The 25,279-nt window shown below is 37.8% G+C and overlaps 1 protein-coding gene across 3 annotated transcripts in view; it reads left to right on the forward strand.

Moving 5' to 3' along the window:
• The window catches only part of PCDH15 (protocadherin related 15), an 836,749-nt gene that overhangs the window by 13,650 nt on the left and 797,820 nt on the right, over positions 1–25,279 (forward strand). The window lies entirely within an intron of this gene.

Raw genomic sequence — 25,279 nt, forward strand, 5'->3', positions numbered from 1 at the left:
CTCTTCGCTTCTGGGAATTTTGCCATTACCATATCTAAAAAACACTGTTTTGTATTTAGATGTTTTAAACGAATAATACAACATTTCCCATATGTATTGGTGGAATTGCTTGTATTATCATCCATTAGGTCAAATACTTTGGCATGAGCTATTTTATACCCATGTAAATCTAATATACATGTAGGTAAAGAAATACAAATAGTAATATGGCAAGAATTCTACTTTTAAGATTGTGGAAATCTTGTCTCTGCAACCTAGAAAAGACAAACCAACAACAACAAAAGCCCATAAATGTGAATAGAAGGGAAGAAAGATATTTTGGAAACATTACTGAGGAAGCAGGAACTCAACCTGGTAGATATAAAAATACAGAATTACTCTTTGAGCCCCGGAATTTTTAAGCAGCTGAGATGCCTTTACCAAGTCATGTAATGTAAAAACAAACAAACAAACACCCATTAACTTTATTGTGCTTTCATGCATGCTCTCAATACAAACAGTGACTGGACGAGTCTAGACTTCCTCACTCACGGTGGCCATGTATGAATGCGAGCCTTGGTTCTTTTTTCTGTGGAGAGACAACGTGCCGCTGCTGTCCGACTTTCCTCATGAATTTTTCTTATTGAAAAAGTGATCGCCTTTCGTCATTGATTTAGAGGGGCTGCCTTTGGGGTTTAACTTCGGTGCGGTTTCTTAAGTTGGAATAGAAACTTTAATAAGGGCCATGGCTGACCTCTGCATCATCGCTAACGAGTGACTCTAATCTCACACGCCTGCATTTTCTAAGATGAGGTTGGGGGGGGGGGGGGGGGTAAAGGGAGCAAACTGGTGCAAGCGTGCCTGTCTGAGTGCATGCATGCTGACACATCCAGGGACATCTCCGTGTCATGCTCACGAGTGTGCACCTTTCACACTAGCCACCTTGCCCCTCTGCTCTAAAACTTCGGATTCTGAATCGCCAAGTTCATGCCATTAGTCTGCTTGTGTGAAGGCGATGAAATTGCATTAAACATTTTATTCAGTGTTTAGCTGGAGTCAGCACTGAATGACCGTGTGTGCTGGTGACCACGTTTCAGCTGGGCAGCAGCCTCTTGGGTGACGTGAGCAGCCCCGCTCTCCAGAAGCCAAACTGAGCCGTAGAGAAGTAGGCAGGTTGCCCAAGCCTACCGGACTGATGAATGCAGCTCTGAGGCTCAAGCCTAAGGTTTAGGACTTCAAAGTCTGTCCTTCCCATTATTTTCCTCTTTCCCCATTTATCCTCATTCTTGAAACCATGTCTTTGCTGGGCTGACAGTTTTCTCCTCTCAATTTAATTGAAATCTCAGAGGTGGATTTAAAATCTAATATCCACACTACTGTATCTAATCACTTTCTGATTTTCATCTTCCATTGGTTGGCTGTTGACTTCCAAACAAAGCTGGCACTCATAGGCCTTCGAATTCACAACCTGTCCCCACTCTTGTCCTGAGCCTCATAGGATCCCAACCTGTGCTGCTACCCGTGGATAAACCGTGGATACGTCCTCACCTCAGTATGCATGGTCTTTCACAACAAGGTACCTTTGATTATTCATTTCACTTGGCCTGCGAATTTGTTCTCTTCTCTACACGTATCTTCTGGTCCTTAAAGCCCACTGTAACTATCGTAAATATCGTTTGATTTGATTTTCTTAGAAAAAAAAATTAACCATCTCTCCCCCCTTTCCTGTAGCACTCTATTTATAGAGCTTGTAGAATATTAATTTCAATATGGTAAGAAGAGCACTATGATAGAGATAAATCACATTGAGTGGTGAGGAGAAAGGAAAAATCAACTCTTGATCATTTGAGTTATGTAGACTGTGAGTTCACTGAAGGCAGCCTGTAATTAGATTTTATCATGCAATTAGATTTTTATCATTGAGACATGGTGAGTGTTATGTATACTTTTCTTAAATAGTCTCTTTGAAAAAAAATGTTAATCACTTATCTTTATCAGTGTTTTAGTATTGGATTTCATGTACTTATATTTTCCTTCAATTGTCTAATGTGTTCAAGCCCAGTCTGCCTAATAGGAAGATGGCAAATTCCTAGAGGGGAGACATCCAAAAGATTCACACTGAATTAAATAATAATGTGAAACTAAATAAACTACCTTTACCTCAAAGTTAGTTTCCTGAATTAAAGTTTTTATCATTTCTGTATAAAAATAGTACTCTGTTAAGTGGTCATCGCCCAGTCTACTTGGAATAGGATTTGAATGTGTTAATATTTTGAGAATTTTTTTTCCAAGATGGTACATGAGGTGGATGAGTATCACAGAGTTGAGACAACAAGTTGAAATAGTTCTCATTGAAATTTACAGTGGCGATCATTAATTATATGGGTCTCATTAGTTATGTGGTAATCAAGAATAAGGCAGAGAAATCAGCCAGTAATCCTCACCATTTGAGGGCTTGCATAGTTGCTTACCATAGTTTATAACAATGTTAACAACCTGAATAAAGTCCTGGGAGTCTGTATATGCTTTTTATTCATTTGTTTTTTAAAATAATGTAAACCTAGGTAAATTCTCTTCTTTTATGAACTGTATCTAAAACTGACAGATTTCAGGGCGCCTGGGTGGCTCAGTCGGCTGAGCGTCCGACTTTGGCTCAGGTCGTGATCTCGCAGCTTGTGAGTTCAAGCCCCGTGTCAGACTCTGTGCGGACAGCTCAGAGCCTGGAGCCTGCTTCCCGCTTCCCATTCTGTGTCTCCCTCACTCTCTCAACCTAACCCACTCACATTCTGTCTCTGTCTCTCTCAAAAATAGATAAACATTAAAAAAATAACAATAAATAAATTAATTAATTAAATGGACAGATTTTAACCTTTTTAAAAAATCACTTAAAATGGTTTAAAATGACTCCCAAGGTGGGCTTAGGCTTTTTATTTTCCTTGGTATACATTTATAAGAACTATTATTTTCAATAACTTAGAATTTTTATTGTTTAACTTTGGCTGAAATTTAACTTAAGACTTTTCTTGCCATCTAACTTCTAATGAGAGCCATTCGTAATTCAAAGTAACTGATTATATAATTATATTGTCCAATATTTAAACATAAAGTGAACTATGTGAACTATTGTAGGAAAACTCTTCCAAACTATAAAAAAACCGTGCAACTAATTCATCACATCATGATACATATCACAAAGGTTAATATGACTCAAATTCTAAAAGTAAATTAAATATTATAAATATTAGACTGAATGTAATATTACAGAGTTTGAAAGACTATAGCAACGTAAAAAATGCTTATGTGAATCAATTTTTTTTAAATTTATTTATTTATTGGGGCGCCTGGGTGGCTCAGTCGGTTAAGCGTCCGACTTCAGCTCAGGTCACGATCTCGCGGTCTGCGGGTTCGAGCCCCGCGTCGGGCTCTGGGCTGATGGCTCAGAGCCTGGAGCCTGCTTCCGATTCTGTGTCTCCCTCTCTCTCTGCCCCTCCCCCATTCATGCTCTGTCTCTCTGTCTCAAAAATAAATAAACGTTAAAAAAAATTTTTTTTAATTATTTATTTATTTTGAGAGAGAGAGCAGAATGAGCAGGGGGAGGGGCAGAGAGAGAGGGAAAGAGAGAGAATCCCAAGCAGGGCCCACACTGTCAGCACAGAGCCTGATATAGGGCTCAAACTCATGAACTGTGAGATCATGACCTGAGCTGGAAGCAAAAGTAGGAAGCTTAACATACTGAGCCACCCAGGCACCCCAAATTTCTAAAAGCAAAAAAAAAAAGTTATTTTTGATCCAATGAAGACATATTTTTGCTAAAAAAAATTGTTGAAAATTCCCTATTAGTGTTTCCTTAAAAATAACAATTTAGTACCTGGGTGGCTCAGTGGATTAAGCATCTGACTCTTGATTTTGATTCAGGTCATGATCCCAGGGACGCGGGATGGAGCCCCACATCGTGCTCCACATTGGGTGTGGATCCTGCTTGGGATTCTCCCTCTCTCCCTCTCTCTCTGCTCCTCTCTGCCACTCATGCTCTCTCTGTTTCTAAAATAATTTTTAAAAAATTAAGTGAAAGAAAAACAAAAACAAAACAATAACTTAAAGCAAAACTCATTACATTAAACTTTTCAATAATATCCCCCAAAACCTGCCAAACTATTAAAGAGTCTTTAAACTTTTTCTTTCCAATAAATCAATCCTTATATATATAACAAGAGTCCCACTGGTACTAGACAGTTTTAATTTTCCAAAATATATCATCCCTGGGTGACTATTAAAGTTAGATACCCTGTTCTCTTGGATTTAGATTTCCATACAAAACTTAGAAAAGGATGGATGATAAATGGAGAAAAAAATATACATATATAATATTATATAAATATATAATCAAGTAAGATTTATATATTTTTGCGTATTACGTATAATTTAGCTTGTGGATATGAAATATATGTATGTACACACACATATATACACACTTGTTCTTGGCAGCTTATTTGGAAACGGACTGAAGGGTAGGAGGCCAGGGTGCACTTTGAAAGTAGATGCCGTACAAGCTCAGGAATAGATTGGGGATAAAGAGGGTGAACTGATACAGGGAAGAGGTGGCTGCGGGGAGATGGGGAGACAGAGGAGCAAGTGAGACCTGAGTGCACATCCCCAGAATGACGAGCAAAGCAGACCAGTTGTGGACGGCAGACACCTTACTTAGCTTTTGCAATCCGCTCTGTTGTTTCCCGTTGAACAATGTAACATTAACGTATTTTTTTACCAGAAGAGTTATATTCTGTAAATGTAAGTATGAGAACACGATGAGAGAATTGCTGAATTGTTCATTCAGATACCTCTTACAGAGCTGAGATGCCTTTTTTGTTTTCTATTTCTCTGTTCACATGTATACTGCCACACCACTGTCTTACATAATTCTATGTTCTATGGGCGACTACTGTGAACATTATTTGATTTGGAGATAAGATATAAATTATTGTTGCCGTTGGATTTTCTATGAAGAAAGTATAAACTTGGGAGATTTAAATATCCAGGTGATATTGGCATGAATGCTTTCCCGATGCCCTGAGGTATTTCCTACACATAGAAAATAAAACTTGAGGGGCGCCTGGGTGGCTCAGTCAGTCAGTTAAGTGTCTGACTCTCAGTTTCAGCTCAGGTCATGATTTCGTGATTTTGTGAGTTCGAGCCCCTTGTCAGGCTCTGTGCTGACACTGCAGAGCCTGCTTGGGATTCTCTCTCTGCCCCTCCCTCCCTCACACTGTCTCTGTCTCTCTCAAAATAAATAAATAAATAAAAACTTGAAAAAAAATTAGAAAATAAAACTTGACACATCTTTATTACAATTCATTTTAATAAGTTTGACATATTCAAAAGCTACCCTTTTCTTTACATATCTCCATGTGTACAAATGAAAAAATAAAATCGGCTTATTTTACTATCATGGCTAGGTGTTAAATGGCTTCTGTTCAGAGGATATATACCTGCGATTGGTTTGTGAAAGAGGTTTTGCTTTAACTGATTAGTGCCTGGCTTTTGTTATAGTTTCAGCTTGTGTCTATAAGAGAAAAATTAAAGGAAATTATTTTTGTGATTTCAAGTAGAATGCCTCATAGTGTTATATAAAACTATCATGAAAATATATATTTGTATATATTTTATCAAATAGGGCATATAACTGTGTTAGATTTTCTTTTAGGAAAATGTAAAACTTTTAAGATTCCATATAAACATTTAGGTTTTATTAAACTGAACTTATTTTAGCATATCTTTGAAAATCTTTCCATTGTAGTGTATAAATGATTCTTTAAATAGATACATATAATATATTCTATTAATACTATAGAATTTCATTCACTTATATGTTATCTATCATCTTTCTTCTTTCATTCATTCATTCATTCATTCATACATTCCTTATTGTTGTACATTATGGTTATTTCCAGTCTCTTGGTATTACAAGTGATACCTCAGTGAATATCCTCATACCTCATACAAAGTTATTTGGAGATTTTTGTGAGTATATCTTTAGGAAAACAAAGAATTATAGCTTAATATATGATAGATATCACAAAATTACTTTAGGGAGAAGTTGTAGCATTTACATTTATATTAGCAGTGTACGAGACAGTGTCTGTTTCCCCACACTGTATCTAATGTCAGTTACCAAGTTCGATCTTTGGCGATCTGATACATTAGAAATGGTATCTTCGGGTTTTATTATGCATTTTGCTCATTAATACTAGGATGTGTGTGTATGCATGTGTATATAGATAGGTAGGAAAATAGTGTGTGTGTGTGTGTGTGTGTGTGTGTGTGTGTGTGTGTGTGTGTGTGTGTGTGTGTGTGTGTACTAGGGGAGTATTAACAAATCATCCCCAAATCACAATGACTTAAAACTGAAAACTTTGTTTCTAACACATATAAGGTCTTCCCTGTATCCTGTATCCACCATATCTCTACTCCCTTCTAGTGATTCAGGAAATCAGAGTGGATTTGATCTCAAAGTTTAATATAAGACTTCTCCCATGATTCACACCCATGGGAAGGGAGCAGCTATGTGGTGGAGTTGGGACTTTTTGTTTCCTCTGTACAGAAATAACATAGATCACCTCCTCGCATGGTCCCAAACGGTTTACATGTCCTGACAAATGTAGGAGTCAAAGTATATCATTTTCACAGGAAGGAAGGGAAAATGCATATTCGTGAATATTGATATTTTCTACCACATTAAATTTCTTTTACTGAGAAAATGCAATCAAATGTATTTTGGTAACAGGCCCATGGAGAAATAAAATTCCTCTCATAAAACACTGACTTGTCAAGCAACACGTCCAAAGACCAATTGACGTTTGTGGTCATGGTGTTTGCATGGTTGGCATTACAGTTAGATAATGTAACTCCTGGGGAATGTCTGTATCCCCTACTTGTAGCCACCATAACGCAGCTGGAGTAAATCTTACAATGCCTTCGACTGAGCATCATTCACATCAGAGGCAAATTCAGCCAATGTACGTTTTCTCTATACAAATTTATATTTGGAAATGGTGTTGCATATTTTGTGTTTTGATTATATCTGTTCTAACTGGAAAGACAATGATATGGTTACTAGATTTTTCTTTCTGTGATAATTCTGAAAATGGTTAACTTTGTCAGTCTTAGATACCAGACTTGCCTACTGTGAGGACATCCAGTAAAAAACAGTTTATTCACATTTTGAAAAAGCAGATTTGTCATCAAGAAAAAGTTTTATAGACCAGAGATTTATAAACTTCATGAGTAATGAATACTTTTTGGTAAGTTACTGAGAAAATATGGAGATATTTCTCTATCTCACGCGTAAGTCCATTTATAAGAAACGTTGTACACAAAGTATTTTATTATACTTTGAAACTGGGGACTTATTTTACTCAAACAGAATATGAAGTTGTATTGCAATATATTATGTACTTTCAGTTGTTTTTTTTTTTTTGAAAACACTCATGTCTGTTTACTGAAAATAAATACATTTAAGCTCTACATATTTTTAATCTTTTTTAAGTTTATTCATTTTTGAGAGGGGGCAGAGGAGCAGAGACACACACACACACACACACACACACACACACAGAACCCAAAGCAGGCTCCAGGCTCTGAACTTTCAGCACAGAGCCCAACGTGGGACTTGAACCCATGAGCTATCACGTCACGGCCTAAGCCAGAAACAGATTCTTAACCAGCTGAGCCACCCAGGTGTCTCCAAGCTCCACGTATTTTTGTCCTTGCTTTCTAATTTTATTTTATTTATTTTATTTTATTTTATTTTATTTTATTTTATTTTATTTTATTTTTTAATTTACATCCAAGTTAGTTAACATATAGTGCAACAATGATTTCAGGAGTAGATTCCTTAATGTCGCTTACCCATTTAGCCCATCCCCCCTCCCACAACCCCTCCAACGACCCTCTTTTTGTTCTCATATTTAGGAGTCTCTTATGTTTTGCCCCATTCCCTGTTTCTGTATTATTTTTGCTTCCCTTCCCTTATGTTCATCTGTTTGGTATCGTAAATTCCTTATATGCATGAGGTCATATGATATTTGTCTTTCTTTAATTTCTCTTAGCATAATACCCTCCAGTTCCATCCACATAGTTGCAAATGGCAAGATTTCATTCTTTTTTATTGCTAAGTAATACTCCATTGTATATACATACCACATCTTCTTTATCCATTCATCCATCAATGGACATTTGGGCTCTTTCCATACTTTGGCTATTGTGGATAGCGCTGCTATAAACATTGGAGTGCATGTGCCCCTTCAAAACAGCACACCTATATCCTTCGAATAAATACCTAGTAGTGCAATTGCTAGCTCACAGGGTAATTTTTTGAGGAATCTCCATATTATTTTCCAGAGTGGCTGCACCAGTTTTCATTCCCACCTGTAGTGCAAAAGAGATCCTCTTTCTCCATATCCTCACCAGCATCTTTTGTTGCCTGAGTTGTTAATGTTAGCCATTCTGATAGGTGTGAAGTGATATCTCATGGTGGTTTTGATTTGTATTTCCCTGATGATGAGCGATGTTGAGCATTTTTTCATGTGTTGGTTGGCCATCTGGATATCTTCTTTGAAGAAGTGTCAATTCATGCGTTTCACCCATTTCTTCACTGGATTATTTGTTTTTTGGGTGTTGACTTTGGTAAGTTCTTTATAGATGTTGGGTACTAACCCTTTATCTGATATGTTGTTCGCAAATATCTTCTCCCATTCTGTTGGTTGCCTTTTAGTTTTGCTTATTGTTTCCTTCACTGTGCAGAAGCTTTTTGTGTTGATGAGGTCCCAATAGTTCATTTTTGCTTTTGTTTCCCTTGCCTCCAAAGACATGTTGAGTAAGAAGTTTCTGCAGCCAAGATCAGAGAGGTTTTTGCCTGCTTTCTCTTTGAGGATTTTGATGGCTTCCTGTCTTACATTTAGGTCTTTCATCCATTTAGAGTTTATTTTTGTGTGTGGTGTAAGAAAGTTGTCCAGGTTAATTCTTCTGCATGTCGCTGTCCAGTTTTCCCAGCACCATTTGCTGAAGAGACTGTCTTTTTTTCCATTGGATATTCTTTCCTGCCTTGTCAACGATTAGTTGGCCATATGTTTGTGGGTCCATTTTTGGGTTCTCTATTCTGTTCCATTGATCTGAGTGTATGTTTTTGTGCCAGTACCATACTGTCTTGATGATTACAGCTTTGTAATGAATCTTGAAGTTCAGGATTGTGATGCCTCCAGCTTTGGTTTTCTTTTTCAAGATTGCTTTGTCTATTTGGGGACTTTTCAGCTTCCATTCAAATATTAGGATTGTTTGTTCTAGTTCTGTGAAAAATACTGGTGTTATATTGATAGGGATTGCATTGAATATGTAAATTGCTTTGGATAGTATTGACATTTTAACAATATTTGTTCTTCCTATCCAGAAGCATGGAATGTTTTTCCATTTTTTTGTGTGTCTTATTCAATTTCTTTCATAAGCTTTCTGTAGTTTTCAGAGTGTAGATTTTTCACCTCTTTTGTTAGATTTATTCCTAGGTGTTTTATGATTTTTGGTGCAGTTGTAAATGGGATCGATTCCTTGATTTCTCTTTCTGTTTCTTCATTATTGGTGTATAGGAATGCAACCGATTTCAGTGCATTGATTTTATATCCTGCAACTTTGCTGTATTTATAGATCAGTTCTAGCAGTTTTTTGATGGAATCTATTGGGTTTTCCATATAGAGTATCATATCAACTGTAAAGAGTGAAAGTTTGACTTCCTCCTGGCTGATTTAGATGCCTTTTATTTCTTTGTGTTCTCTCATTGCTGAAGCTAAGACTTACAATACTATGTCGAATAACAGTGGCAATTGTGGACATCCCTGCCTTGTTCCTGACCTTATGGGGAAAGCTCTCCGTTTTTCCCCATTGAGGAAATTAGCAGTGGGACTTTTGTATATGGCTTTTAAGATCTTGAGGTATGATTCTCCTATCCCTACTTTCTTGAGGGTTTTTATCATGCTGTATTTTGTCAAATGCTTTTTCTGCATCGGTTGACAGGATCATATGGTTCTTGTCCTTTCTTTTATTGATGTGATGTATCACATTGATCGTTTTTGCAGATATTGAACCAGCCCTGCATCCCAGGTATAAATCCCAGGTCATAGTGAATAATTTTTTTAATGTATTGTTGGATCCTGTTGGCTGGTATCTTGTTGAGGATTTTTGCATGTTCCCATGTTCATCAGGGAAATCGGTCTGTAGTTCTCCTTTTCAGTGGGGTCTTTGTCTGGTTTTGGAATTAAGGTAATACTGGCTTTATAGAAAGTTTGGAAGCTTTCCTTCCTTCTCTATTTTTTGGAAAAGCTTTAAGAGAATAGGTGTTAACTCTTCTTTAAATGTTTGGTAGAATTCCCCTGGAAAGCCATCTGGCCCTGGGCTCTTGTTTTTTGGGATATTTTTGATTACTAGCTTCATTTGTTTACTGGTTGTGGGTCTCTTCAAATTTTCTATTTCTTCCTGTTTCAGTTTTGGTAGTGTATGTGTTTCTAAGAATTTGTCCATTTCTTCCAAATTGCCCATTTTATTGGTGAATAATTGCTTGTTATATTCTCTTATTATTGTTTGTATATCTGCTTTGGTGGTTGTGATCTCTCCTCTTTCATTCTTGATTTTCTTTATTTGGGTCCTTTCCTTTTGCTGTTTGAGCAAACTGGCCAGGGGTTTATCAATTTTGTTAATTATTTCAAAGAACCAGCTTCTGATTTCATTGATCTGTTCTACTTTTTTTGTTTGTTTGTTTTTGTTTTTGTTTGTTTAAATAGCATTGATTTCTGCTGTAATCTTTATTATTTCCTATCTTCTGCTGGTTTTGAGTTGTATTTGCTGTTCTTTTCCCAGCTCTTCAAGGTATAAGGTTAGGTTGTGTATCTCAGACCTTTCTTCCTTCTTTAGGAAGGCCTGGAATGCCATATACTTCCCTCTTATGACCACCTTAGCTGCATCCCAGAGGTTTTGGGCTGTGGTATTATCATTTTCATTGGCTTCCAAGTACTTATTAATTTTCTCTTTTACTTCTTGGTTAGCCCATTCATTCTTTAGTAGGATGGTCTTTAGTCTCCAAGTATTTATTTTCTTTCCACATTTTTTCTTGTGGTTGATATAGAGTTTCATAGCATTGTGGTCTGAAAATATGCAGGGTATGATCTCAATCTGTTTGTACTTGTTCAGGGCTTACTTGTGTCCCAGTATGTGATCTATTCTGGAGAATGTTCCATGTGCACTGGAGAAGAATGTGTATTATGCTGCTTTAAGACGAAATGTTCTGAATGTATCTGTTAAGTCCATCTGGTCCAGTGTGTCATTCAAAGCCATTGTTTCATTGTTGATTTTCTGTTTAGATGATCTGTCCATTGTTGTAAGTGGGGTGTTGAAGTCCCCTACTATTATGGTATTATTATCAATGAGTTTCTTTATGTTTGTGATTAATTCATTTATATATTTGGTAGCTGTCACATTTGGAGCATAAATGTTTACAACTGTTAGATCTTCTTGGTGGATCGACCCCTTAATTATGATATAATGCCCTTCTTCATCTCTTGTTACAGTCTTTATTTTAAAGTCTAGATTGTCTGATATAAGTATGGCTACTCTGGCTCTCTTTGTTGACCATTAGCATGATAGATGGTTCTCCATCCCCTTACTTTCAATCTGAAGGTGTCCTTAGGTCTGAAGTGGGTCTCTTGCAAACAGTATATAGATGGATATAGTTTTCTTACCCTTTCTGTAACCCTGTGTCTTTTGATTCGAGCATTTAGCACATTGACGTTTAGAGTGAGTACTGAAAGTTATGAGTTTATTGCCATTATGTTGCCTCTAGAATTTGAGTTTTTGGTGATGTTCTGTGGCCTTTTCTAGTCTTTGTTCCTTTCAGTCTTTTTTTTTTCCTTTCTTTCTCTTTCTTGATTTCTTTCTTTCTTTCTTTCTTTCTTTCGTTTTTTTCTCCCCTCAGAGAGTCCCCCTTAAAATTTCTTGCGGGGCTGGATTAGTTGTCACAAACTGCTTTAATTTTCATTTGTCTGGGAAACTTTTTATCTCTCCCCCTATTTTAAATGACAGCTTTTCTGGATAAAGAATTCTTGGCTTCATATTTTTCAGATTCAGCACATTGAATATATCCTTCCACTCCTTTCTGGCCTGCCAAGTTTCTGTGGATAGGTCTGCTGCAAACATGTTTTCTCTTCCCTTGTAGGTTAAGGACTTTTTTTTCCCCTTGCTGCTTTCATGATTCTTTCCTTTTCTGAATATTTTGTGAATTTGACTATGGTATGCCTTGCTGATGTTTGTTTTTTGTTGAATCTAATGTGAGTCCTCTGTGCTTCCTGGATTTTGATGTCTCTGACTTTCCCTGAGTTAGGAAAGCTTTCCACTATGATTTGCTCACATAAACCTTCTGTCCCTTTTTCTCTCTTCATCTTCTGGAACCCCTATAACTGTGATGTTGTTCCTTTTTCATGAGCCACTGAGTTATCTGATTCTTAAGTCATACTCTTTTGCCTTAGTTTCCCTCTTTTTTTTCTGCTTCTTTGGTCTCCATAAATTTGTTCTCTATATTGCTGATTCGGTATTCTGCTGTATCCATCCTTGCTGCCATGGCAACTATTCAAAATTGCAGCTCAGTTATAGAATTTTTATTTCACCCTGACTAGCTTTTACTTCTTGTATCTCCACAGAAAGGGATTCTAATCTATTTTCAACCCCAGCTAGTATTCTTATTATTGTGATTCTAAATTCTGGTTCATACATCTTGCTTGTTTCTATGTTCATTATGTCCCTGACTGTTATTTCTTCCTGTTCTTTCTTTTGGGGTGAATTCTTTTGTTTTGCCATTTTGATAGAAGGAAAGGAATTAATAAGGTAAAAAATTAAAATTAAAAAAAAGCTACACACACAACACAAGTAAAGGATGCTAGATATTAGGTGTGTTTTGGTCTCGTTGTTGAAAGGAGATTGATAGATTAGAGAAAAAAAGGAAAGATAAGAAAAAGGAAAAAAAAAGAAGGAAAACATTTGAAAATTTGAATAAATGAATGCAATAAAATAGAATAAAGTGAAACAATGTAAGTAAAATAGAATTCAAAAAATTTACAAAATAAAAAATAAAGTAGAAAAAATTCAAGAAAAATATTTTTCATAAAAATGGAAAATTAAATTTTTTTTCTCTTTCTATATTCATGAATAGGAAAAGAATAAGACAAGAAACTGAATACATGGACCAGCATACAGATTGAAATATGATTGAAATTATATCGTTTTCCCCTAAAAGTCACTGTGAAGCAATTTATAGCCTGTAAACTAAGCAGGCAGAGAGACTTGTGGTGTTCCTGAAGAGTGAGGTTGGCCCAGTTGGACGGGGCTTAGTGTAATGGCTCTGTTCTCCACTAGATGGCGCTGCTTAGCTTACTGGGGTGGATTGTTATGGCGCTTATAGGTGTGTATTGGCATGTGCAGGAGGGGTTAAAATAGCATCTCCCTGCTACCCAGTCTCTACTATTGGAGCTCTGTTCTCCCTGATCAGCAATCATGCACCTCCTTTGTGTACGGCTTCCATCTACTCCCTGCTTTCACACTGTCCGTGACCAAGCCATCAGGTTGTCAGATGGCATCTCCCACCTGAGTTTTATCTCAGATGTAGTTGTGTTTCCCGACTCCTTATTTCTGAGGGACTGTGGCTTTGTCCCACTCAGACCTTCTGGGGGAGGGTCTCACTGAGCAATGGCCGGTCTCACTGAGCAATGTTCACAGGACTGTGCTGCTGCCAATGCCCAGAGACTACAGCTGGGTGCCAGCCGGCCCCAGAAAAAGTTTGCGTGATCATGTAGCAGCAATGTTTCAGGGATTATGGAAAATCACAACATGCATCTGGCACCAGGCTTCAGCCCCAGCAACTTGTTCCAGCACCAGCAAATGTGATGGTTCTCCAGGGTCCACTGGGACTTTGCCTTTGGGGGAGCCGCACAGCCTCTATCCGCTGTCCTCCCAATAGGGGAAATGCCTCTCCCTGTGTGGCCCAAGGACCCCTTGGACTTTTGCCTCTGCTCCTGGGGATTTGCCCTTCCCACCAGAGCACTGTCAGGTATCAAGCTGTGGAGTTTCAGACTCTGCACCCCCTGTGTGTAGAGTCTTAATGGAATTTAAACCCTCTCCTTTCTCCTTTCTCCATTTTTTGTTCAGGCCCTGCGGCTGTTTCCACTCTTCCACTTTCTCTCCATCTGCTTTGGGGGTGGAGATGCTTTGCCCCTACTATCCCCCTGTCTCCATCCTCTCTCCACACGCAAAAATAGCTCCCTGCCCTTCGCGGCTTCTGTCTCCCCCAGTTCACCTCTGCCCACCATGTATCTGCCAAGTTCTATGGTTAGGTTGTGCAGATTGTTGTGTTACTCCTCAAATCAGTTTTCTAGGTGTGCAAGATGGTTTAATGTTCATCTGGCTGCATTTCAGGGACGAGAGATGCAAAAGAACCTTCCATGTTGTTTTGCCATCTTGGCCCCTCCCAAGCTCCACATATTTTTAAAAAGGAAATTTTGATTCTGATTAAAAATTATTTGCAATCAAATTACTTTTTTAAAAACGAAAATTTGAAATTTAGTTTTGTGTTTGGCATGACAGGTGCTCACACTCATGCATTTGTGATACCCCAGTTTTTATGATTCCTCTTTTAAATGACAACACTGGACTGAAATCATGGATTAATGAAAGTTTGTGCAACATAAGAAATCCAAACTCTTGTAACTGTCTCTGCCAAAAGACTTTTTTTTTTTTTTTTTTTTTTTTGGTCAGAAAGCAGAATTCTCCAGTTGCATGTTTGGCACGTTATTTTCTTTGTTTGGTAAAGATTAAATAAGGAATACCATTCCTGCCCTGTTCCCCAACATTATTGTTTTTTTGCATCTTAAAATCTGTCATCTGACCAGAAAACAACTAAGTAGATTATTTCAGAGATATTGATAAGGTCTTTCACTGAGCCCTAATCTGTAGAACCTCTTTCTCCAGAATTGGAGCATTTAGTAGTTTCTCTTAAATGTGGCTTCTTTGTTCATACATATCAAAAACGTTCAAATTTTTATATACTCACTTGCTTGAACAAATATTCAGACAGCCATAAGTCAGGTCATTAACTGAATCATTCCTATAAAATCCTTCCTACAGAGGGCTTCTCTGCGTTGTCTTCCAGTCTGTCAATTAATTTTAAATAAGTTCTTGAAATTTAGTCACTTACTTTAAAACACCCTCCAGAAACATCCACTAACAACTGGATGGCAGAGAGGAACATTATCAGCTCTCTTTTCCTGTTTAAGTCTCTTGACAAGGTGGAGGTTCAGAATCCTGTCACTGAGTTTCACGTGAGTAGGAAAGGACTTCCCATTCCTTCACAAGCGGTTGGTAGAGCCCACGAGGTCAGCCGAAAACAACATTGGACAGTAATAGGCGATTTGTTTTTTCACCAAAGAAGCAACACCAAATGAACTTCCCTACAGAGTGGCTCTTTGACTATACAGAGGCTTCTGCCAGAACTTTGTGCCTTCTGTTAATGTGTGGCTCAGTATAGATAGTTTCTGCCTATTTGATAATGTGTTAACTATTTTTCAAAATTTCCAAATGAAGATTTCCAGGGCCTTCTTTGCTGAACTGATTGAAAAGAATCATACATTTATTTTTATGAATACTGAAAGGAGTCACCATTAACTGTTCCTCCAAGCCAGGCTTCAAAATGTTGTATGAGATACCCGTGGTCTTGGAGCAGAGGTCATCTTTTCTTTGCCTCTTGAAAGCTGCCGACTAGCATGGGTATTTCCTGGTGTGCCACTGGATCCGTATATTTCCATTATTTAGATTTGTTTGATGACGTTTCACAGTTAAACGTTAGATTTAGGGAAAATCCAAATTTTAGTATGTTTACATTTTCAAAACAATACATTTTAATAAAAAATCTGCAGTGCCTAATTTATTTTCAGGATGGGCATATGATGTATTCTCTCTCTTTGATTGATCTCATCCCTGTGTTCCTAAGGAACTACCTGTGCATGAACTATATATTTATACCATCATATTTGACATACGAGAGCCCATTTTTTGGTCCTATGTGTCCATTTCGCATTTTCTAACTTATGTGAGGTCTGTTATAAACAATGATAAATGCATAGATTTCTAGTGGTAGGATAGGTTTCTTTAATTACTATCAGTAGGAAGACAATATATTCGTTATAACACAAAACAGTCAGAACGTTATAACACAAAATAGCACCTGATATTCCTGTTAGAAATGAAATCTTAAAAAAATGGAAATGAAATTTTAGTTTAACGCTGTAATATGACGTTTCTTTTTTTATTAGAACAATTTTTAGAATATTCAAATAACATACATTGCTAATATATCCGGGGCAAATACTATATTGGTTTCTTAGAGCTGCCGTACACATTTCCATGGTCTCAGAGGCTCAAAACAGCAGAGGTGTGTTTTCTCACAGTTCCGGGAGGTTGGAAAGCTGAAAAGGTGCCTCAGGGCCACGTCCCCTCTGAAGCCTCCAGGGGAGAGTCCGCCTTTGCATCTTCCAGCTTCTGGCGCCAGGGGTTCCTGGGCTTATGGCTGTGACCCTCCAGTCTCTGCCTCTGTCTTCACAGGGCCTTCTCCACGCTTCTGTGTGCCCTGTGCTTTCACCTCTTCTAGAGTGTATATCATTGGATAGGGACAACATTGTCATTCCAGGATAGCTTCATCTCAAGATTTGTAATTTAATTAAATCTACAGAGATCCTTTTCCAAAATAATGTCATGTTCACATATTTTATGGGTTAGTACCTGGGCATATCTTTTTGGAGGGTCATTATTCATCTCAACACCAATATTAAAAAACTGGATCTGGAGGCACCTGTATGGCTCAGTCAGGGAAGCAACCAATTCTTGGTTTCATCTCAGATCATGATCTCAAAGTTTGTAGGATTGAGCCCCACATCAGGCTCTGTGCTGACAGGATGAAGCCTGCGTGTGATTCTCTCTCTCTCTGCCCCTCCCTCCCTCCCTCTCCCTCTCTTTCCCTCTCTCTCTCTCTCTCTCTCTCTCTCTCTCTCTCGCAAAATAAATAAACTTAAAAAAACAAACAAACAAAACTGTGGATCCCAGCTAAAGAGCCCATGATGTAGAGGAAAAACCTATTGCCTAGAATATGATAGTAATTAAAGTTTTGACTTGGTTTTATGCTTAAATGTTACTCACAATTTACGCTTTCATAAATAGCAACTTATATTTTAAATCATCCAAATATTATGTAGCCTTCTAAAGCTTATCTTGGGTGTAAGTTCCCTAAGAAATATTAGTTCTCTTCCAGATATAAATGGTCTTCTTATGAACTGAAAAGTCCTATACGTTTTTGTTTTTATGGACACTTAAAACTCTGTCTTGTGCTGTGGTGTGCTCAATACCTCTTCTAGACTGTTTTTCTAATTATCACCTTAAAACTTCACAAAGGAAAAACTGACGCTTTGAGAGACTCAAAACTTTCCCAAAGTGATGTAGTGGGTAACGGGCAGAGTCAGGATTGCAACTCAGATTAGCCAGACACTCATCTCAAGCTTTTAATCGTCACATACGCTGTACCTGAGTCACGTCGGTCATCACAGCACTGTGAAAACACGCACACAGACACAGATTTGAAGACCTCACTTCCAGACGTGCATCTCATGTCCAGTGTGTGATCTTGGTGAGGCCACCTGGCCTCGCAGTCTTGGCTCCTGCCTTGTTCACAAGGAGATGAAAACTCTTATTCTTATAAATCTGATATGGAGATTTGAAGATGACATTTATTTAATGTGCCCAATAATGGATCTAAAAATAAAATACAGATGCTGAACTATTGTAGTAGCGTCTGAAACATGATGGTAGAATTAGTTTTGAATCCTTCCCAAAACCTTGTCTGTGGGAAGCGTGTAATAAATGTGTACGGTATAAATAGACAATTCTCAAATTATTAGGTAGCCTGTGCTGCTGACTAGGAGCCACAATTCCTGTCAGTCTTCAAAGAGCCTAGTGCTAGTGAAGATGCTTACCCAACTGTTTTGAATAATCTCCACCTTTGAAAATATTTATTGAGGACTCCTTTATGATATTTAAAATATTTTCTCTAGTAGGAAAATTTTAAAGTAATTTAGTTTACAGTAAATTGTGTGTAAATATGAACAAAAAAAATCACTACCATTTTGCCTACTCTAATCCTGCATCCCAATAGCTGACGGTGGCTAGAAAAAAAGAAGAAGAAAGAAACAAATAAGTAAATGAACTTCAGGTGGCCTGGCATCCTCATGTAGTAACTATCCTACCTTTTCCCCATTAATTCATGCTCTTATTTTCCAAAGGAGTGCTTCATACCTTCCTTTTTCTCAAACCTCCAAAACCCTTTCTCATCCCCAGACTTCTGCGCGCCCTGGGCATTGTGTCTAGAAATAATGAATGAACTGTGCATGTCTGCCAGAAGTCACTCCCGTTGACCAAGCTCAGGTCTGGTGTCCTGCAGTCCTGCCCACCCTCTCCTCTGCTCCTGCCGTGCCTGCAGTCCCCTCTCCTGTGGATTATTCCCATCCGTGATTCCCCATTCTAAACCACACAGGCATGTACCCACAGACACAACTCCTAGACGAATCATCTCTTCTTGGCCCCATATTTTGCTACTCTCTTGTACAGCCAAAAAATATCAAAGAATCATCTAAACTCTATATTTCTTGAAAATCTCTAAGATAGCTTCTCTTCCCACTGCTGTCTTGAAGCCGCTTCTGTTCAGGACACCAGTGGCCTCTGTTTTGCCTCATACTCAATGGTCACTTCTCTGTCCTTATCTTTTTTGTCAGTTGCAAAACTGACACTTCACACTTTCACATCCTCTCCATTTTGGAAACCTCTTGTTCACTGGGCTCCAGAGAGTCCTTCTCATTCCCTCTCAGTTGCTTTAGCTGGACAGCCTCCCTTTTTCTGACCACAATATATTTGCAAGTCTCCTTTCTTCTCCCTTTATACTCACCTCGTAGTTTGTATCGGTTGCACGATTACTCCATGAATGCCAACTTTGTATGTCACCCAACTTCCAAACTCATTGGTATCGGTTGGGCGGACATCTTTACTTGGTCTAATAGACATGTCACCCTTTAACTTTCTAAGCCAGACTCTTGTTATCTACTGTAATTCTGCTCTTCTGCCCAATAACACACCCAAGGAAATGGCACCCTCACTCAGCAAGCCCTCTGAGTTGGTTGCTTCTTTTATCTCATCAGTTTCTGGCTCCCTCTCAATTGTGCTGTAGTTAAACAGGACTCTTTGCTGTTTCTCAACCATGCCTGGCATCCTCCTAACTGAGAGCCTTTGGAGCGTGTGTTCCTGCTTCCCAGTGACTGGTCTTCTTCTCTGTTCAGGTCTCAGTTCAAATGTCACTTTGTCAAAGAGTCTTCCCTCATCACATACTATATAACGAGCAACAGTCTCTCTGCTCCGACCCTCACATCGGTCTTCAAGCATGAACACTGCCTGTGTTATGTTTGTGCTTTTGTCTTTTCTTACAAAAATCCAAGCTCCATAAAGGCCTCGTTAAATAACTTTTCAAACAAGGTGAAAAGGTTAAAAAAAGACAAATATGTCTGGCCATTGTATTTTTAATACTTATGGAGAAAGGCATCTCAGCATGAAATGGCAAGTATATACTTCAGGTTTGTTTTTAAGTTGTAGGATTTCACTCTAGAAGAGAGGAAAAATAACCTCAGACACTGACCCTGAAGAGCACCCTGAAGAGGATCTCTACAGACACACTGCTGAATTATTGATCTTTTATTTCTGTTTGGTTTGGGGCCTCTCTTTATTTTCATTCATCTCCTACCACTACATTTGCCACACGATGTGGGAGAAAGAGAGAACTCATCACTATTATCCTGGGGGAGGAAACCTAACTTGCTTTCACAGACGAGCAGAATCTGTAAAGTGAATATATTTACTCAAAGCTCAGTTATATATGTTTGGATTAGATATATTTTTATCTAGGCAGGTTCACATATATATACACACATATAGATAAGTTAATATATTATCTACGCAAGTAAACACAAATATCTTATAAAAATGTTCTTTTTAATTTTTATGTACTCATTTTGAGAGAGAGAGAGAGAGAGAGGTAGAGACAGGGAGAGAGAGAGAATCCCAAACAGCTCCACACTGTCAATGTAGAGCCCTATGTGGGGCTTGAACTCATGACCATGAGATCATGACCTGAGCCGAAGTCAGGAGTGAGACGCTTAACCTACTGAGGCACCCAGGCACCCATAAAAATGTTCTTAATCCATAAAATATGAGATAACCCAAAGAATTGTATCCCAAATTCAGAAGTTTACAAGTCCCTACTTTGTTTTTTAAGAGGCTAAGGTAGCAATAATATTTTTTTTAAATAACCAATAGGGATTCATTGCAATTTCCAGTAGTATTTTACTCCAGTAAAGAAATTTAAATAAAACTTTTCTTACCAGACTCAGTATTTTCATTCTTATTAGTTTCCTTTGTTGGTTCTGTAAACAGATCTCTATTACCAGACTCCCACCTCCTCTGTAATTACTGTTGCTTAAGAAAGCTCCATTCAGAATGAGATTTTAAGAAAATTATAGACATCGGCCACACTTAAAGGTGTTTAATATGACAGGATAGCTTTTGCTCTGCATGTATTGCTTGGCTGTTACAGGATAGTGCATGATACAATTTTAATTCTAACTCAAAGAATTAAAAACAGTGTACTTCTCATGTGTTGTCAAGAAAAATGATTTTGGAGGCTAATCTGTGTACACAGTATCTCCCAGTTTAATTAGCAATGCCTCATGGAACAGTGTATGTTGCTAATGCTTTTCTCTGTGTGAAGTCTGTTTTGGTAAGCATTATTAGGTATAAATGCCCTTTTTCTCTCCAATACAGTAATATGCAGGGAAAATATCTTAGATTGTAAGAGCAAATACTACTCTATCATATGTATTTGTATCATATGTTTTGAAACTCACATTTGTGACAGAAGTGGTATGCAGATGTTTCTGGAATCCCAACTATATCATCAGGATTTTATTGCTCTACTCAATTCTTTGTTGCTATTATTTTCTACTATATCTGGACATTATTTTACTTTTAAAAAGTTATGTTTTCTCCAAATATAATACTGTATATCCCTTCTCTTTTCATGTTTATGGTTCCATAGATGATAACCTTAGGGGTTCTGATAATAGTCAAACTAATTTAGTAAGGCTTCCTTTTAATTCATTTTATTGAAGAAGAAAAAAGAAATCTGGGGAACAAGTCCTGTGATCACAATAATTTACTTCTTTTTTTTTTTCTTAATGGATGGTGAAACAAAATGTACGAGCTTAGAATCAAATATGGACTCTCCCTGGAAGTTGAAATGCCAGTCGTAGTGATGCACACAAAAAGATAAACAGCAAATACCAAAAGCTGATTTAAAAGATTGTCTAGAACCACGTGGACAGACCAAGAGGGTGCTATGCTAAGTGAAATAAACCAGACACAAAAAGATAAATACCATAGGATTTCCCTCCTATGTGGAGTCTAAAAAACAAAACAAGTGAACAAACAACAACAACAAATACAAATAGACCCACAGATACAGAGAACACACTGGTAGTTGCCAGAGGGAAGGCAATGGGGTGGGGGAATGGCTGACATAGGTAAAGGGCTCATGCCTTGAGGCTCATACTTTCAGTCATGGATAAGTCATGGGGTTGAAGAACACAGTATAAGGAATATAGTCAATTATATTATAATAGCTTTGTATGGTGACAGGTGGCAGCTACACTTGCTGTGAGCATTTTGTAAAGTATATAATTGTCCATTCACTATGTTGTACACCGGAAACTAATACAATAATCTATTTCAGCTATAGTGCAATAAAAAATGTTAAAAAAAAGAAGATTATTTAGAATTATCTTTGAGCCTAAAAAGAATATTAAAAACAATGGTAAATATCATTAATATGAGTTTAACCTAGACTTTGGTATGATTTTTAAAATGGGTCATTTAATTATACAATGTAGAACATAAATCAGTACTTGAGGTAATAGTTAAATTTGCAATGGTGATAAGTTTGCCCTAAAGGTGTACTTACTTTGGTAAGGTAGATGTTCATCTAAGAACACTTCTGTGACTATATGTGTATGTATATGTGTGTGTGTGTGTGTGTGTGTGTGTGTGTGTGTGTGTATGGTATGTGTGTATTACTTTTTAAGATAACTACACAACACTTCTGAAAATTTCTTTTGAAAAAATGTTGAGAACAGCACTACTAAAGTTTCCTCCAAGGAGACCTGTGCGTCTTGGCACATCATCTTTACAGCTATTGCTTTTATTACTGAGGTAGATTTTCCCAGGCAGAAAGACACTCTAAACTGTTAAAATTCTGAAAGACTGGATACAAAAACAGGTTTTGTGGGACATGATGACATCGCCACATTCCTAAATGCACACAGAAAGCTATGGTTATGTAGCTAACGGTCCAGGGCAGACTCTGAAACCTGAGCTTTCAAACTGCTGCCCAGTGGCCTGTGCAGCACAGTTACTTTTGTGTTTTCTTGTTGCTGTTGTTGTTGTTGTTGTTGTTTTGTTTTGTTTTGTTTTTGTTTTGTTTTGTTTTGTTTTGTTGGCCAATACCGTATGTTAAAAGTAGTTTAATTTCAATAATTTAGTATTGTATAATTCACTTTAAAGTCTAGCTGTTCTGCTTTATCTAAAAAATCAGATATCTAAGACCAAAAAAGGGGTCTGTCCTTCCACAAAGAACCCAGTATCAGTTTAAATTCAGCAGACTTTCCAGTTCACCATTTTCTCTCTGCAAACTTCACTTATTCACAGTATCTTCTTGATCCTGATCGTCTTATTCATTTGTCATCCTATCTTTAAACAAGTGTGGCTGCTTCCACTTGATAGTGCATGCAGTCTACTACACATACTTGGCACGTGCACATCTTCTCGTTCCCACTTCTCTCTTCTACAGCTTAACACAGGTTTTCATCCCACCACAGATATATCTGATTATCTTATCATCTTCATACATCCACTGTTTACAAGCTATTAGCAAAATATGCTTCTGCGGTGTATGGCGGATCGGTGGGGATAGACAGAGGGATGGGATTTGTTTATTTGATCCCTCCTTTGATGCTATCATTATTAAAAGTATTTGCAACCTCAAAATTATCCATACTATCTGATTCCATTGTTGCCCATGGTACGATATCAATGAGTTTCCCATCTTAAGACATCTCCTTCTTTTCATCCACAAAAGATTCCTGATTCTCATTTATTCACCCATCTCTGAAACTGGAAAGTGGGGGGGGGGGTTTCTAGCCATCAATTTGCATGAAAGTTAGCACTCTTTAGAGATATTTTTCTAAGAGGAATATCTTACTGATCATGTGAAATAGGAGACTTTTTACAGTTTTGGAAGTTACACTGCATATTTTATGAGCAGTAGTTAAAAACTTGAACCTTTGAACTCTAGCAATAATTTTAAGGGGAAAAGCATTATTTTATAAAGTGATTATTTAATTGGACAAGAATGCTGATTAAGAAAGAAAAAAGCTCCAACTTACATTTCCATACATACTTTGAGCCTTTTTTGTTTTCTGAAAATTCTTAAAGGAGATATTTATATCAGTTCCTATTACTTTTTCTATTTCAACAAAAAATATTAAAATAGCATTATGTGGTTTATGTTCACTTATTTTTAGTGACTTTTCTATGAAGATCCGTATTTTTCTTTTTTTAAATGTTTATTTTAGAGACAGAGAGAGACAGAGCATGAGTGGGGAAGGGATGGAGAGAGGAGACACAGAATCTGAAGCAGGCTCCAGCTCTGAGCTATCAGCACAAAGTCTGATGCGGGGCTCAAACTCACAAACTGTGAGATCATGACCTGAGCCAAAGTCAGACACTTAACCAACCTAGCCACTCAAGCACCCCAGAAGATCCATATTAAAAAATAATAATAATGTTTATTTTTTGAGAGAGAGAGTGACAGAGCACTAGAGGAAAGGGTAGAGAGAGAGGAAACACAGAATCCAAAGCAGGCTCCAGGCTCTGAGCTGTCAGCACAGAGACCTATCGAGGGCTTGAACTCAAGGACCGAGAGATCATGACCTGAGTTTAAGTCCAATGCTTATCCTTAACCTGTGAGCTGTCCAGGTGCCCCTCTATGAAGACCCATATTAAAAATAGACATTACTATAGGTTAAAGAGGGCCCTGCTAATATCAAGGTGCTCAGACATATCGGGGCTTGTTCATTTTAATATTCTTAAAGCATAACCTGTGTGAGTAAGAGGAAATCATCTAAACTGTGTTTCCCCCTCAAACATAAAGAATGTATTCACCATACTGAGTTACTATTGATAGGGTGGAATTTTACAATTATAATACTGGCTGTCTCTTGTAAGGAATGCTCTGAGACCAGCTAATGGCCTTGTTTTGTGGTTGTGTCCTGCAAATATCCAGCAATTCTGCTAATATGTGTTTATATACGTATGTGTTCAATTGGAGGACATACCTGGAATAACAGTAGCATTCGACAGGATTTAGACACCTGTCACTCATTGTTCCTCCATCCATTACTTCTACATATTTCTACCGAGTGAATCTGCATATCATCTTCATGCATCTGCTTTTTGTTTTTTAATGTTTATTTATTTATTTTTGAGAGACAGAGAGACAGAGAGAGAGCACAAGTGAGGGAGGGGCAGAGAGAGAGGGAAACACAGAATCCGAAGCAGCCTCCAGGGTCTGAGCTGTCAGCCCAGTGCCTGATGTGGGGCTCCAACTCATGAACCGTGAGATCATGGCCTGAGCTGAAGTCAGACGCTTCGCCAACTGAATCACCCTGGTGCCCCACATCTGCCTTTTAAAATATGTCAACAGTGGGGCGCCTGGGTGGCTCAGTCGGTTAAGCATCTGACTTTGGCTCAGGTCATGATCTCACAGTTCTGAGTTTGAGCCCCATGTCAGGCTGTGTGCTGACAGCTCAGAGCCTGGAGCCTGCTTTAGATTCTGTCTCCCTCTTTCTCTGTCCCTCCCCTGCTCGGTCTCACTTTCAAAAATGAATAAACATTAAAACATTTTTAAGAAATGTAAAAACATTGAAAAATAAAACATGTCAATAGGTCACTATGACTATATACAATACACAAAAATAAACAAAAAACTTTTTAGACTAGATTTTCTGGTCCCATATAATTT

Source organism: Panthera leo, chromosome D2 (assembly GCF_018350215.1).
Source record: "Panthera leo isolate Ple1 chromosome D2, P.leo_Ple1_pat1.1, whole genome shotgun sequence".
NCBI lineage: Eukaryota > Metazoa > Chordata > Mammalia > Carnivora > Felidae > Panthera > Panthera leo.